Source organism: Phyllostomus hastatus, unplaced genomic scaffold (genome assembly GCF_019186645.2).
Source record: "Phyllostomus hastatus isolate PE091 unplaced genomic scaffold, TTU_PhHast_1.1 phas_contig_147, whole genome shotgun sequence".
In the NCBI taxonomy this organism is placed as follows: Eukaryota; Metazoa; Chordata; class Mammalia; order Chiroptera; family Phyllostomidae; genus Phyllostomus; species Phyllostomus hastatus.
Window position 1 is genome coordinate 4,625,320 of NW_025333603.1, and position 14,718 is coordinate 4,640,037.

Sequence of the window (14,718 nt, forward strand, 5' to 3'; positions counted from 1 at the left end):
TTCTGTGCAGAGGGGAGGGGTAACTTTGGGTGGCTTGGTGGGGGAGGGAGGGGTTGTGGAATTGGCTGCAGTATGCCCCTTCCTCGTGCATCTAAAAATCAGACACATCCCCCACCTCAAAAACTAGCTTCCTGTCGGAAAACTCTCATCATGTCTACATATATTCTTTCTGATAATGTCACCCGACAAGAACTCTAAGCCCCCTCTCACGGTGGAAAACTTTACAAAGCCCTCTTGTGTTAACCCCGCACTGGAGACTGCCGTGTTTAAGCGTCCCAGACTGATGGAGCCCTGGTTTCTCCCCTGCTCTGTGAGGAATGCGAGAGGTCGGTCTACCTTTCTGTCTCCCTTGATCTGCCTCCTCACCCCCACCCCCACCCTGGCCTCAAGGATCAGCTTTCCATTTTCCTCTGGAGTATTTGCAGATGGGCAACACCAGTTATCAAATGCTGTGTAACAAATTACATCGAAACTTAGTGACACCACACAAGCACCGATTATGCTCACAAATTCTGGGTCAGGAAGGGGGAAGAACTGTTCAGGAAGCTGAGCAGTTCTCATCCGGGGTCTCTCCAGCCACTGCAGTCAGATGTCAGCCAGGGCTGGAGTCCTCTGAAGGCTTGACCAGCCTGAGGGTTCACTTCTGAGACCCACTCACATGGCTGGCAGGTGGGCACAAGCTCACGGGGCTCCTCCTTGGGGAAGGGGGACAGGGAGGGGAGCCCCACCATCACCTGCTGCCCTGTAGGGATCAGAAGCCTCAGGAGGGGCAGAGGGAAGAATCAGCTTTATTGCTGCTGAGTCGAGATTGGGGAACGGGGTAGGAGGGCTTCTATCTACCCAGCTTATAGGCAGACCCTGCAGGATAACAACCCCCCATCCCAACACCACCAAAAAAAAGAGAGAGGATCAGTTCCGGAGGCTGCCTGCACTTCACCTCAGGAGACCCCAGACAAGAGCTGCCCGGCCAGAAGTTCCCAGAATGTGTGATCCCCAGAGTCTGTGAGCGGAATACGGATTGTTTTATGCCACTTGATTATGGGTTAATTTAATATGCATTATTGAACAATCAAACACCCCCTTATCTCCAAATACATGCATTTTAAAATGGTGATTCTGCCCCGGGCTAATCTGGCCCCAAAATGTCAGGCTCCCTGCGATTATATCAGTCACATGGGTCACTCCTCTTGCCTCGGGGACCAAGCAAGAAGAGTGGAGAGAGAGTCCAAGAGTGTTCATTCCAGCACGTCTTCAACTACAGTGCTCGGGGGACCCCAACCCCGGAGGAGACCCTCCGGCAGCCCACACCCACCCACCCCACCCATACCAGTGCGTCCCCACCCCTCTGCCCAGCTGCCTGTGCACGACCTCCCCCTTCCCCTTTCCTGTTGCTTTTTCAAGCTCTTAGCTCTTCCTCCTCTCCCCTCCACCCCCACCTTCCCAGGCCTCTAGCCAGCATGTGTAAATACATAGGGCCTGGCTAAACACAGAGACTTCTAGTCCAGCCTCTGCTTTTGACAACACAAAGAATCTGCAGAAGCTGGGACATCACAGCTTGTTCCTGAGCTTATTGAATGAAAATGGCAGGCCGCCCTAGGAACCAGCCCAGGGTGGGAGGGGCAGTAGGTGGGGGGTTAGAAATGTCCTATTCCTTGAGTTTGACCACCCTTGAAAGAAAAAGCATCAGACTATTTCTAAGCCAAAATGAGAATTTCTTGGGAGGTCACCAGGATAGCCCGTAGACCAGGAAGAACCTTGGCAGGAGCCTGGGCGGTGGCTCCAGCGACCTTGGGGAGCCCCTGGACAAACTTTTAACAACCTTTACACCCAGGGAGTGGGATCACGGAGGACTTATGCTTCTCCCACAGAGTGTTTGGATTTCTTTCTCGGAAACCATGTATAATGGACAATGAGAACATTTCCACTTAGGGAGAAAATGGAAGTTTGGAGCAAGGAGGGGGCTGCCTGGAGCCCCCCACCCCTGCCGCCCTCTGCCTTCCGGGGCACCTCCGCTGAATGTTTCTAAAGACCTTCCAGCTCACTCCCGTCATCAGATGCCTGGGGGTCTGGACCTGCTCTGGGTCCAGGCTCAGCCTCGCCCACCATGACCTGGCCTCAGATGGCAGCCAGTACCTCAGGGGCCAGCAGCACCCCACGTGTAGAGATCTGGGTTCCCACTGCTGATCTTCCGCCTGCTGACAAATGTCCCTGCCTTCCTCACGAGCTGTGACTCCCAGCTCATCTGTCAGCCACCCAGCTGGTACAATCGGAGTTTAATGATGTCACGACAACAGTGATTACAATTGTTAATTACCTTCCAGCCACCAGCAACTTCTGCAGGCCCTCAGCCATGTGGCGGCTGCCAGGGCCACCCCATGCCTGCATATCCTCCCTGGTCTCATCGACCGCCCTACTGGCCCCCCAAAAGCCCTGGGAAATGGAGATGGGCATTTCAGCAAGGGATTTCAAGGCACCTGCATGTCCCCCCAGGCCTGGCTCTCTGAAGGCCCGAGTACTTTCCCCCTGGTTGAAAGTGTAGAACCCGCGCTGTCAGAGTCCCAAAGGGAAGCCCTGACCACATCACTACCTGTGCACAGTCAGTGGCCCCTGCTGTCTCAGCCTGAGGTCTGAACACCTCAGCTGGGCATTTAAAATGTTCCGCAGGGAACGCCCGTAGAGGAAGGCCCCTGCCATCCTCTAGTTTCATCTCCCATTTCTCGACTCCACACACCCCACCAACAGAACTGCCTGCTGTCCCCAGCCATACCTCACACTTTCCCAGCTCCACGCCCTTGCCCCCTATGGGGGAAAGCACTTCCCCCATAGCTCCATGCATTTGATTCCCACCTGGTCTTCCAGGCCTGTACTATGCTAACTTTACAGAAAAAGGGTTCGGGGCGTGGGTGACCAAGATCCTCTCCCCCACTCCCAGGTAACTCTGGCCTCCTGGTAATCTCCCAGAGCACTCCACTTGAACCCCGTTCTCACACACTAACTCCCCAGTGTCCCTGAGCTGTCTGTCCCTGGCCTGTCTCTGCCACAGCAGTGAGTTTCTAGGGGCAGGGCCTCAGCACCCAGCACAGGGCCTGGCTTGGACTAAGTGCTCAGGATCAATTGATGAGTCTTAGAGCCGGCTCAGGAGGAAGGACATTAAAATGGCCCAAAGAAGAAGGCAGCACGAGCCACTGCTTCCTTGCAGACTCCCTGCGCCCCCATCCAGGCCCTCACCACCTCACAGGAGGAAAGGCCCCCTCCCTGGTCCCCCTGCAGCCCACCTCCCCCCGACAGCAGCCAAAGCCAGCCTTCCAAGCTGTGAGCGGGTTCTGCTATTCCTTGGCATAACACCCTCCTCGCCAGGGATAAGTCCCTTATGTAGTGTTTCGGACTCTCCACGACCATAGCGGGCACTTTTGCTGCGGCCGGCACAGCACACCGCCACCCCCACTCCTTTTGAAGACCCCCCCCCATACACACAGGCTGAGGCCCACAACCGCACGTTTGTACCTCACAGGGGACGGGGCCTCAGCTGCACCTACCTGGTCCAAGCTCAGCCAATTGGATTCTCTCTTCCCCAGGCAGTGGCTTCTGGGATGCGGAACTGAGGGGTACAGGCAGGCTCAGGCATCATGGGGAGGTTATTGTCCACTCGGAACCCAGAGAGGACAAACGAGGGGAGGAGCATGAGGCAGGGAAGAAGAGGGGCACAGAGAGACAAAGAGATTCAGACCCAGTCCCACTGGGGTCCAGGAGAGGCTCCTGTCTCCTTTAAATGTTGTCCTTTCTTTCTTACGCCTGCTGTTAAATGTGGAAAAAGATGGAGGAAATTTTGCTCATCCAAATACGTGTAGGAGAGGAAAATTTTTCCTCTACTTCCAGGTGTTTTTTTTGTTGGTCTGATAGTTAAATTGACATAAGACTGATTAACAAGAGAAAAAATTTTAATTTCGTATACAAGGAGCCCCAAAGATATGAGACTTGAGGGCAAGCTGGGCATGAGGCTTACACACCACCCCGAGCTAAGGAGTGGGATGGGGCATTGGTCTTCAGAGGGAAGAACGGTGATGCACAGGACAATGTCCTGAAGAAGGGCAGATGTTTGGCCCTGGCCAGGGGCTCAGTTAGTTGGAGCATCGACCCAATATTGCAAGGTTGTGGGATGGATCACCAGTCAGGCACATACAGGAATCAACCAATGAGTGTATAGACAGGCAGAATAGCAGATTGATGTTGCTTCTCTTCTCCTCTCTCTCCCCCTCCCCCATCAATAAATAAAATAATAATAATAATAATAATAATAATAATAATAATAAAGAGTAGGTGTTTGGTGGTTAGGTCATTCAGATAAAAGTTATCTCTAGTGTCCTGGCTGGTGTGGCTCAGTCGAAGCATCGTCCCATGATCGGAGGGTTATAGGTTCGATTCCCGGTCAGGGCACTGTTACACCAGGCAACCCATCCATGTTTCTCTCACTTTGATGTTTCTGTCTCTCCCTTCCTCTCTCTAAAATGCAATGAAAAAAAAATGTCCTCAGGTGAAGATAAAAAAAATTTTTTTAAGATTTTATTTATTTATTTTTAGAGAGGGAAGGGGGGGAGAGAGAGAGAGAGAGAGAGAGAGAGAGAGAGAGAGACATCAATGTGTGGTTGCTGGGGGCCATGGCCTGCAACCCAGGCATGTGCCCTGACTGGGAATCGAACCTGTGATGACTGGTTCGCAGCCTGCGCTCAAGCCACTGAGCTACGCCAGCCAGGGCAAGATAAAAAATTTTTTAAAAGTTATCTCTAGTAATAGTTCTCTTTCTGGGCCAGACTCCCTAAATTCTTTTAGGTAGTTATGGGAGAGGTGAAAGCTTTTCTGGACTCTACTGGATCTTGATGTCTTATAGTTCAAAATAGTCCACGTGCCAAAGCGGCACATTTTGGGGTGGCCTATTCTGCTTCCCCTCCCATGTATCATTTGGAGCAAACATCACATGTGTTAGGGAGAAATACTCTGAAAAGCCATTGGGGAACAGCAGGGATGTGGGGGTGACGTTCGTTCCAAGGGTTTGCCCACGTTCCACAGGGTGGTAGAGAGTCTGCCCTCTGTGGGGCAGGTGAGAGCATCGCCTCTAGATTAGAAGCAGCCCAGAGAAGGGATTCCAGAAAACCAACCATTCTATTTCAACAGCAGCCCTGCTACTTAATGACTGGCCCAGTGGTCTCTGGCCTCGGTTTCCTCATCTGTAAAAGGGATACGCTGACGATAATAGTACTACCTACATGGGGTATTGTGAGGATCAGTTCATTAGTATGGAGAATGCACAGAGTAGTGCCCCTTAACGGTAAACATCAAGTATTTGCAAAAGTGACTGCTATTGACGTAAAGTCCCTGTTAACTGGAGTCCTGGGGCCAATTCAGGTGTGGACATTTGAAGCCAAGAGCTGGGACACAGGTGAATTTGAGAAGAAAGGAACTTAAAGTGGATTGTTCACCACTGCGTTGCTGGTGGCATTCTGGGCACAAGGCAGGCCAAGTCCCTGTTCTCACAGAGCTTCCATCTGGGGGGGCGGGGGCGGGCAGGCAATAAACAAGGTCCTTTCGGATGACGATGCAAAGACAACAGAAGCCAGGGAGGTGATGGGGATGGCTAGAGGGCTCCTCTGGAGCAGGTGGTCAGGGAAGGCCTCTCTGAGGAGGCGACTGAGAGAGGACTAAACGTTCGAAGGCGCCAGCCTTGTGCAGGGAAGCCGTCGAGGAGGACACAGCATGGACAAAGGCTGAGGAAGGGAGGGAAGGGGAAGAGATGCCAGCAAGATAGGAGCAGTGCGTGAGAGGGCAAGACGGGGGAGCCCCAGAGCAGGCAGCCGAGAGGGGTCATGGGAGAACAGAGCCTCCCACAGACTCTGTTAGGTCCTTTGCTGTTAAGCTGTTAAGTCCATCTCTGCTTTTACCGTCTGTCCGTCCCAGGGCTCATTCATGTTTTGAGGTTGCTGGGTCTCTTAGCGGGGTGCAGGGACGTTCTGAGTTGAGTGAAGAACCAAAACCAAGACAAGAGGTGCAGGTACCCAGTGGGCCAGGCCCCTCCAAGCCCCTCTTCCTACAAACTTGGCTCTTCCTAAAATAGGTCCACAAATTTCCAGATGCACCCAGAGCCCAAGGCTGCTTAACCTGCTGCACAAAAGAAGTGGAGAGAACTCACCTCTGTCCTGAGGACCTGCCAAAGGCCAGGAAGCCCGCTCAGTGCCCCTGGTAACGGGAGGAAGGAGCACTGGTTTGGGGCAGCAGACCAGAGTTCTCTTCACTCTGCCACTTGTGTCCTGGATGCCTGGGCAAGTCACTCAGCTGCCCGGCTCTGTGAAACGGGGTCCCTAGGGAAGGCGAGTGGGCCCTGCTCGCCCCACGTCAGGGGCCATCAGTCTCCAGAGACCCTTGCACATAGTCCCTTTTTACCTCCTTGGGGATGGGACCAGTGGGACAGCCTCGTCTCTGATATGAAGAGCAGGCCAGGTGCCCCTGGTGAATGCCTTCCCGGTGCCAAAGAAAAATAGCAATAGACTAAAGACTCAAAGAGTGAGCATTGAGTAAGACACTTTTACTACTGAGCAGGTCACCCAACCTGGCACAGAGTCCAGGCTCTCGGGGATATGAGTTTGATGAGGAAAAAGATGAATTAGGTTTTTAAAAGCCCAAACACCAAACACCATCTTTGTTCAATGCGAGGAAAGTAAAGCGTCTGAGCAGGCCAGCGACACCCAGGCAGCAAGGACTGGGCCAGGGTTATGTGGCCCAGTAGGTCTGCCCCAAGGTCAAGGCACAGTTCGTTACTCTGTACAGAGCTCTACATACATTACTGCTGATCCTCAGGACAACCCATAAATATGGCTTCTTAAAATGGGAAACTGAGGCCTAGAGAGGTCAAGGCTGGCCCCACCCTCACTCAAGTCACAGTTAGAGGGTGGCTGAGCTGGGATTTGAACCTAGATCTATCAGGCTGCAAAGGACATAACTGTCACACCCAGCTGCAGAAATGCCAGCTCTGGGGGGTAATAGGCAGTAGGAGGCAGGCTGAGCTCAGACGTCTGGGTGGGGTAGGGTGGGGAGGAGCCAGGCCAGAACCCTCCCTCTCAGGCCCCTGAGTTGGTGGGAAGCTGCAGCAGGATGGCACACAAAGACATGTGGAGCACTCCCAGGATGCCTGGGCAGGACTAGCCTCCCCCCTCTCTTCAGCAGCCCCCCCCATCCCAGGGGGTGATTTTTCAACCCAGATTTTCCAACCTCACCCCTCCCTGGACAGCAGAGGCCCCTGACCCCCCACAGACAGCTGCAAGCCAGCCCTGCCTCACTCTTGGAGCTGCTGGAAGCCTGAAGTCGCTCTGCAGACACCCCCTGGTGGAAACAGCTCATTATGGGATGGGGAAAATGTGCTAGAACATTAGCTTAATAAATCAAGCGCTCCTGGAGCCCTGCAGCCATGCTGCTCTGTGAGGGGGGGCCTCAGCGCCCAGCCCTGCTGAGCCTGTAGGGCCCTGGAGCTCAGAACCACAGCGGATCCACCCACCCCTCCTGCCCTGCGGAGCCAGACTTGCAACCCTACCTCTCAGCATTTGCACTTCCACACCAGGGCCACCTCCCCTTTGGTACCAAGATGACTGTGGAGAGGGCTTGGAAGCTCAGATCACCCAGGGTTTGAATCCGGTGCTCACCTATGACCAAGAAAGAGGACCTCTTGGGAGGCTCAGCGTCTTCCTCTCCACAATGAGGCAAGAACAGACACTGTTGATGGAGAGCTAAGGAGCAGGTGCCCTCCACGGCTCACCACAGCCCTGCGAGGTGTGGGCCACCCCATCTTCCAAAAGGGGGAGGTTCAGAGCCTGTAGCATGGTTATTTCCAGCCTTGCCGACCCTCTGCCCACGGTTACCACCCGCCTCTGTCCCTGCCTCTGTCTCTCAAGGGTGCTGTGTGTGAAAAGAGACCTGTAGGGTGGCTGGACCTGCGCAGCAACAGGCTCACCTCTTGGGTGCCCCAGAGGATGGCCACCCCACCCCAGCCAAGGAAACCCCACCAGTGGTGAAGGGGCTCCCTCTTGCCAAGAACCCAGGAGCCCCAGGTTTCCAGCAGGCTGCCACTCCTGTGTCCCTGCTACACACCAAAACCCTCCCAATGCCTGCTCCCCACTTTCCTGGGCCAGTGCAAGACCCGCCCCTCGCCTCTCCCTTCTAGCCCTGGCTCAGATGCCAAATCACTTAACACCTGCAGCAAATCCCTCCCCTTCCGGGCCTCAGTTTCCTCCTCTGTATAAGGCTTAACCCAGAGAATCCTAAGAAGGCTCCTGGTTGCCACCCCGCCCCACTCCCTGCTGGTCTGGGCAGGGAGGGGTTGCAACACCAGAGCTCCTTAGCAGGGAAAACCACTGTCTAGAGAGCTAATTCCTCCTGCTCTCTGGGGGGTGGAGAGAGGGCTAGAGAGAAAAAATTCAATTACCAGACCATCTATTTGTCAACTCCTCCCTCCCCATTGACTTAATTTTCTCCAGCCAAACCCAGAGTCAGAGGAGGCAGGAGGAGTGAGCCTGCCCACCCAGGGAGGGAGGGAGAAAAGAAGCTGGAACAGGGAGAGGGAAGGAAGAACCCCCAAATGCACACGGGGATGGGCCCATTGGACACACATCAAGCCAGGAAGCCTCCTTTGGGCCAAGAACAAACAAGCAATACCCAGAGGCAAGGAACAGATATTCATGTGAGTCTAGACCTGCCCAGCACCGCTTCCCCCAGGAAGCCGTCCTGGATCTCCCAGGCCCACTTAGAAGCCTCTTCTGGGCTCCTACAACCCCTTGGGTTTCCCAACACCAAGCTGATCTGCTCTGCTCACTTGCATTCATTTATACAACAAATATCCTTGGAGCACAGTAGGCTCAACGCTAAATGCTGGGAACAGAGCTGAAAATAAAAACTAACTACAGTTGACCAGGGAAGGCGAGTAACAGAAGAAGTGTAAACCTGTTTGGAATATTTACTGCAGTGTAACAAATCATATCAAACCTTCATGGCTTAAAATAACAACCATCACTGTCTTCCCTCCCACCATTTCTGTGGGTAAGGAATTCAGAAAGGGGACAGCCGGCGGCTCTGGCTCAGCGGCCCCCAGGCAGACAGCAGCTGGAGATGGAGAACAGAGGGCTGGGCAGCTGGGGGATGGCTGAGGCCCCCTCCCCTTTAGTCTCAGGACTTCACAGGATCTATCTCTTCACGGAAGCCAGCTTGGGCTTCCTCACAGCATGGGGGTTCCCGGGCAGTCCCGGCAGCGGGCTCCCGCCACAGTGAATTTCCCAGAGAACAAAGCAGACAGGCTTGGCACTTTTACAACCTAGCCTTAATCACAAAAACAGGGCCACTCCCGCCCCTCTGCTGGCCAAGGCAGTCATAAAGGTGCACCCAGGCTCGAAGAGATCACATCTTTTGATTTCATGGGAGGGAGGAGTGTCAGAGTCACACTGAAAGAGGAACATATGGGATGGGAGATATTAATGCAATCATTTTTGGAAAATATCATATGTTACAAAACCCACTTAGATTTACAGAAAATCACCTCAAATGCTCATTCACCCTCAGAATTTACTCCTCCACGTTTTACATTTCTGCAAATTCCCCAGGGGCTGACTTACATCCCCATGATCACCTCTGATTCTGAATTATTGCTTCAGCCGTACTTGATCAATTTTTGGATATATCACTGGCCTGTGGTTGCTATTTTTGTCACAAGCCACAAGACTTTGACAGAAACTCAACCCCTGCCTCAATTTCCACAAAACCATCACCTAAGGCAAATGAGGATGCGCTGGGCTTTGCTGAAGACTTAAGGAGGCAGAGGCCAATGCCGGTGCCTTGAACATGAATACTAGACATCCCTGCTCGTAATGGAGGGTTATGTCTGGGCCTCTCCACTCCACGCACCTCACCCTCTCTCTCATCTCCCCTCTCCCCTCTTCTGCCCTCCTCTCTCTTCCTCTCAATTCCACCCCCACCCAAATTTCTGTCAGCTAAGCAGTTCTCCTAAACCCCTTGCTGCAAACTTGACCCTGGACAATCTTTTGGAAGCTTAAGGCTTTCCAAGTTCAGAGCCACTTCCCTAAAAGTGTGGTGTAGATTCCTGGATGTAGCAATGGATTTTTCCTCCGTTCCCTAAGCCAGGACCATTGAATGGGATGGGGAGGCTAACGGGGAAGGGCCCTGTATGTGTCATATCATAAAACCTTTGGAATAACTCCATCTAGTCTGCCTCCCTCACTGCACTGAGTCCTCTGAAGCAGGAACAACCTGAGTCATTTAGGTCCTCGGAGCCCACACAGGGTAAGCACACAGGAAAGGTTTATGAAATGACAGCAATTCGAATGGCAGTGAGCCAGAACTCAGGCCCCATCTAGGGTCACATATGGAATTCACTGCAGGGGCCCTTTAAGCCGACCTGACCCTTCCATCCCTGGAGGACAGGCCTGAGCTGAGACGGTACAGGTTGTCCTCAGTGCTAATTGGGAGCACCCAACAGAAAGACCAGGAAACCCAGCAGGAAAGTACACACGGGACAGAAACAATTCACAGAAGGAGAAGCCTAGATGGCTAGTAAGGGCATAAAGAGCTGTTCGTATTCACGAATAATGCAAGAAACACAAATTAATGTGTTGGCACTTTACACCCATCATACTGGCAAAAACTGGAATGTGGATAATACCAAGTGCTGGCAGGCACTCGGGGCCACGGGAACACACTGCTGGCGTGGTGCAAATGGTGCAGTCACTCATTCCAGAAAGCAACCAGACAATATTGAGTGAAATTAAGTAGGCGCACACACGCCCAATCAGGTGTGTGTCCCATACGTGGCCACTGCACCCCTGGATATCCCAAGGACATTCTCACACAGGACCAAGGGGACACATCCATGATGTGTACAGGGATGCTTTGTCAACAAATTATTTGGGAGAGGAAGAAATTTGAGGTAATGTAGATGCCCACCATCAGGAGAATGGGGAAGTACAATGTGGTGGGCGTGCCACCAGAAAACTATGCAGCAACTTCAGGCAACCTGGAGAGGTCTCCAAATACGCAGTGTTGGGGGTGGGGGGTGAAAGACACAGAATGAGGCCTCGAACATCCAACACGACACTCGTATTTTACACACATACATGCACATGTACGGTCATACATGGAATTCACTGAAGTGGATGCTCATGGGAAGAAGAGACTAAGCGAGGAGACTGGAAGTGGGGTGGTGGGGTTAAGAAGAAGAAGAAGAAGAAAAGTCCAACATAAATGATGTATTCCTATGAGCCAGGCGCAGTACTCAGGGCTCTGTATCACTTCACGTACTCTTTGGAAAATTCTGTGAGACAGGTACTGTTAATATCTCCATTCGTAGCCCTGGCTGGCGTAGCTCAGTGGATTGAGCACGGGCTGCGAACCAAAGTGTTGCAGGTTTGATTCCCAGCCAGGGTACATGCCTGGATTGCAGGCCATAACCCTCAGCAACCGTGCATTGATGTCTCTCTCTCTCTCTCTCTCTCTCTCTCTCTCTCTCTCTCCTCTTTCTCTCTCTCTCTCTCTCTCTCTCTCTCTCTCTCTCTCTCCCTCCCTCCCTTCCTTCTCTAAAAATAAAAATAAATAAATAAAATCTTTAAAAAAAATCTCCATTTGTTCAGTTGAGAAAACTGAGGCTAGGAGAAGTCCTTGTATCATCCAAGGTCACATCGCTGTGGCAGTGAGAGGAAGTGCCAGGTCTCCACCACGAACCTTGGCCATGGCAGTCAGGTCCTTCCACCCTGCCTGACTTCACCCAACCCCAGCTTTGCTGAACTCTGACTTTGGCTCCATGAGCCTGGCCGTGCTTTTCCATCTGGTGCTGTGGCCTCAGGGTGTCCAGTAGGCTGCTGGCATTCAAACCTCTTCGGACTCTGCCTTTCTTTTGCATGTCTCCATGCTCTGGGATTTTCTGCACCACCACCCCCCCAGCTCTGGCCCCTTCAAATCCAGCCCCACACTAGCCTGCAATCAGCACCTCACCCAAAAATGGACCTCTGCATGAGAAGTTCAGATCAGTGCCCTCCAAAAGCTGATGGCTCCCACCGCCTGTACACTAAGTCCAACTCTATCTGGGTGTTCAATGCCCCCCACCCTTGGACCCAGCTGGTCTGGGAAGCCTCATCTCCCATTATTCCCCTACGTGCTTCTAACACTAGTACTACATCAGACCAAGCTTCTGGCCTTGACATGCCATGGACTTTCACACCACATTGAATCCTTCTTCAGCCCTCCTCTGCCGGTGGCACCCAAGAATCCTGGAAGGACCATTTTCTCCTGGGAAGCCTTCTTGGGGCCCTCCAGAGGGCTCCCTGGACGACAGTGACGTTGCACCGACAAAGGCTTAGAGACGGACCTCATGGGTCAGGGCTGGCCCTGTCTCTCATCAGCTGTGTCTTCTTTTTTTCTTTTGTAGTAACAAAAAACTCTTGCTCAAAGGTTTTTCAGACGTAAGAGATATTATATGCTATGGTAGTTTTCTTGACTTTTTTTATTTTTAAAAATTGAAGTATAATTTGCATGCGCTAATCTTAACTTCAAGGAATTCAATGAGTTCTGACAAATACCGTAGTCATTCTGCTAGCCATCTGCCCTCTCTGAGTCACGGTTTCCCCATCTACAAAATGAGATAGCGTCAGCCTCATACGGTTGTTGTAAGACAGAAAAGTAACATGACGAGTGGTTAGCACAGTGCCTGGCACACAGCAGGGATGCAGTGAATGTCTACCACTATTATTCATCACAAGCAGCTTGTACACAGTCCTCAGAACAAAACCTTAACTGAGCATCTACTCTGTGCCCTGGGTGTGTATGACCTTCCGGGGACCAAGGAGTGAATCAGAAATGGAGGCTGCCAGTCTCCTTTGGATTATTAAACTATGCTGGGATGGGTGCTGTGATAAAAGAAAGCACAAGAGCCCTGACCAGTGTGGCTCAGTTGGTTGGGCGTCATCCTGCAAAGTGAAAGGTCGCTGGTTCGATTCCCGGTCAGAGCTCACACCTGGGTTGCAGATCCCATCCCTGGCCAGGGTACCTACGAGAGGCAAGCAATCCATGTTTTTCTCTCCTTTTTTTTCTTCCTCCCTTCCCCTCTCTCTAAAATAAATAAATAAAATCTTTTTAAAAAAATAATTTAAAAAAAGAAAGCACAAGGGACCATGGGAGTTGAAGAAAGGGACCCAAGCCAGCTTTGGGGATCAAACAGGGCTTCCTCAAGCGGGTGATGCCTGAGCAGCATTTTCAAAAAGCCAACTGTTGAGTGAAGAAAGGGTGAGAGACCTGGGTGAGACAAGATTCAGGGCAGAGCGAATAGTACCGGCACAGATGTGACAGTTGGAGGGAATGTGGTGTAATTGAAGAACTGCAAGTAACTCAACTGGCTGGAGTGAAAGGACTGTGAAGGGTTCGGCTGACACAGGTTGGACAGGCCAACAGGGCAGAGAGTGAGGGACTCTGATGCCGCAGGAAGGAAACCGCTTGCCCCTGAGGGCACCACGGAGCCAGTGAAGAGGTTCACAGCGGGCCAAACAGGGCCACTCGGTGGGTATATTAGAAAGGTCTCACTGTGCTTTTTCACTCTGCTTGACCCAGTGTAGTCTCCACATACCCCAGTGTACCAGCTCCTTGAAGGCAAGAACCATGTCTGATTCTCCTTAGAGCCTTTCAGACCCCTTATGGAAAGAGACAGGGAATAAGAGGGTACATGGGTAAATTACAATAGTCATTCTGCATTCCCAGGGCCTGGTTGCAAGAGAAGGTGTCCCAAAGTGCAGTTCAGCCTGGAGCTCAGCGCCCTCCCATGGCTCCCTGCGGCCAGCACACAACGACCACCTCTATTTGGCTTCCTCTCCCTTTACACTTCAGATACATGGTCTCGTTTCCTTAGGGCTCATGCTCTCTCGTGACTTGTGCCTGCCCACGCTGTTGTCTATTCGTATTTTTCCCTCTCCCTGGACTGTCCTCCCTTTACCTCTGTGTATCCGCCCAATTCCTACTCCTTTGGGACTCAGCACAAGCATCACCTCCTTCAGGGAGTTTTCCCTGATTTCCCCCAGACTGGGTAAGGGGCCTCTCAAGGCCCCATCTGCCACAATCATTACATGACCCTGCTGGTTGTCTCTGCCCTGGTCTGTGGGCTCTGCAGGGATAGGTGGTCTTGTTCACCTTAGTATCCCCAAGGCCTGGCAGGACCTCATGGTGATGAGTCCAGGGAACAGGGGCAGGCTCTGGAAGTCACATGCAATGTCACCAGAAGACAAAGGATGTGTCAGAGAAAGACCTGGAATGAGGTGGAGAGGTGAGGTTGATCCTGAGGGCAATGGAAGGCAGGGCAGGGAATGTGGTTCAGAAAGCTCAGGGTAGGGGACAGTGTGGAGGACAGCTCAGAGGGGCCTGTTAGAGCCCCGGGGGGAGACCAGCAGGCCTGCAGATTAGGGTATTGGCTGACAGATGGGGAGAAAGGGATGACTGCAGAGAGATTTAAGGGGAGAAGGGACCAGACTTTGTGCCTGAATGTTCACGGGTGGTAAGGAAGAGGAAGGAGTCCAAAGGGCTCGAAGTGCAGCTCCCCTGGCCTCAAGGGAGAGAGGAAGGAGGCCAGCAGCCAGCTCCGACACCAGTTACCTTGGACACAACCCCCTGAGACCCTTCCCCCACTAGCGCCAAGCT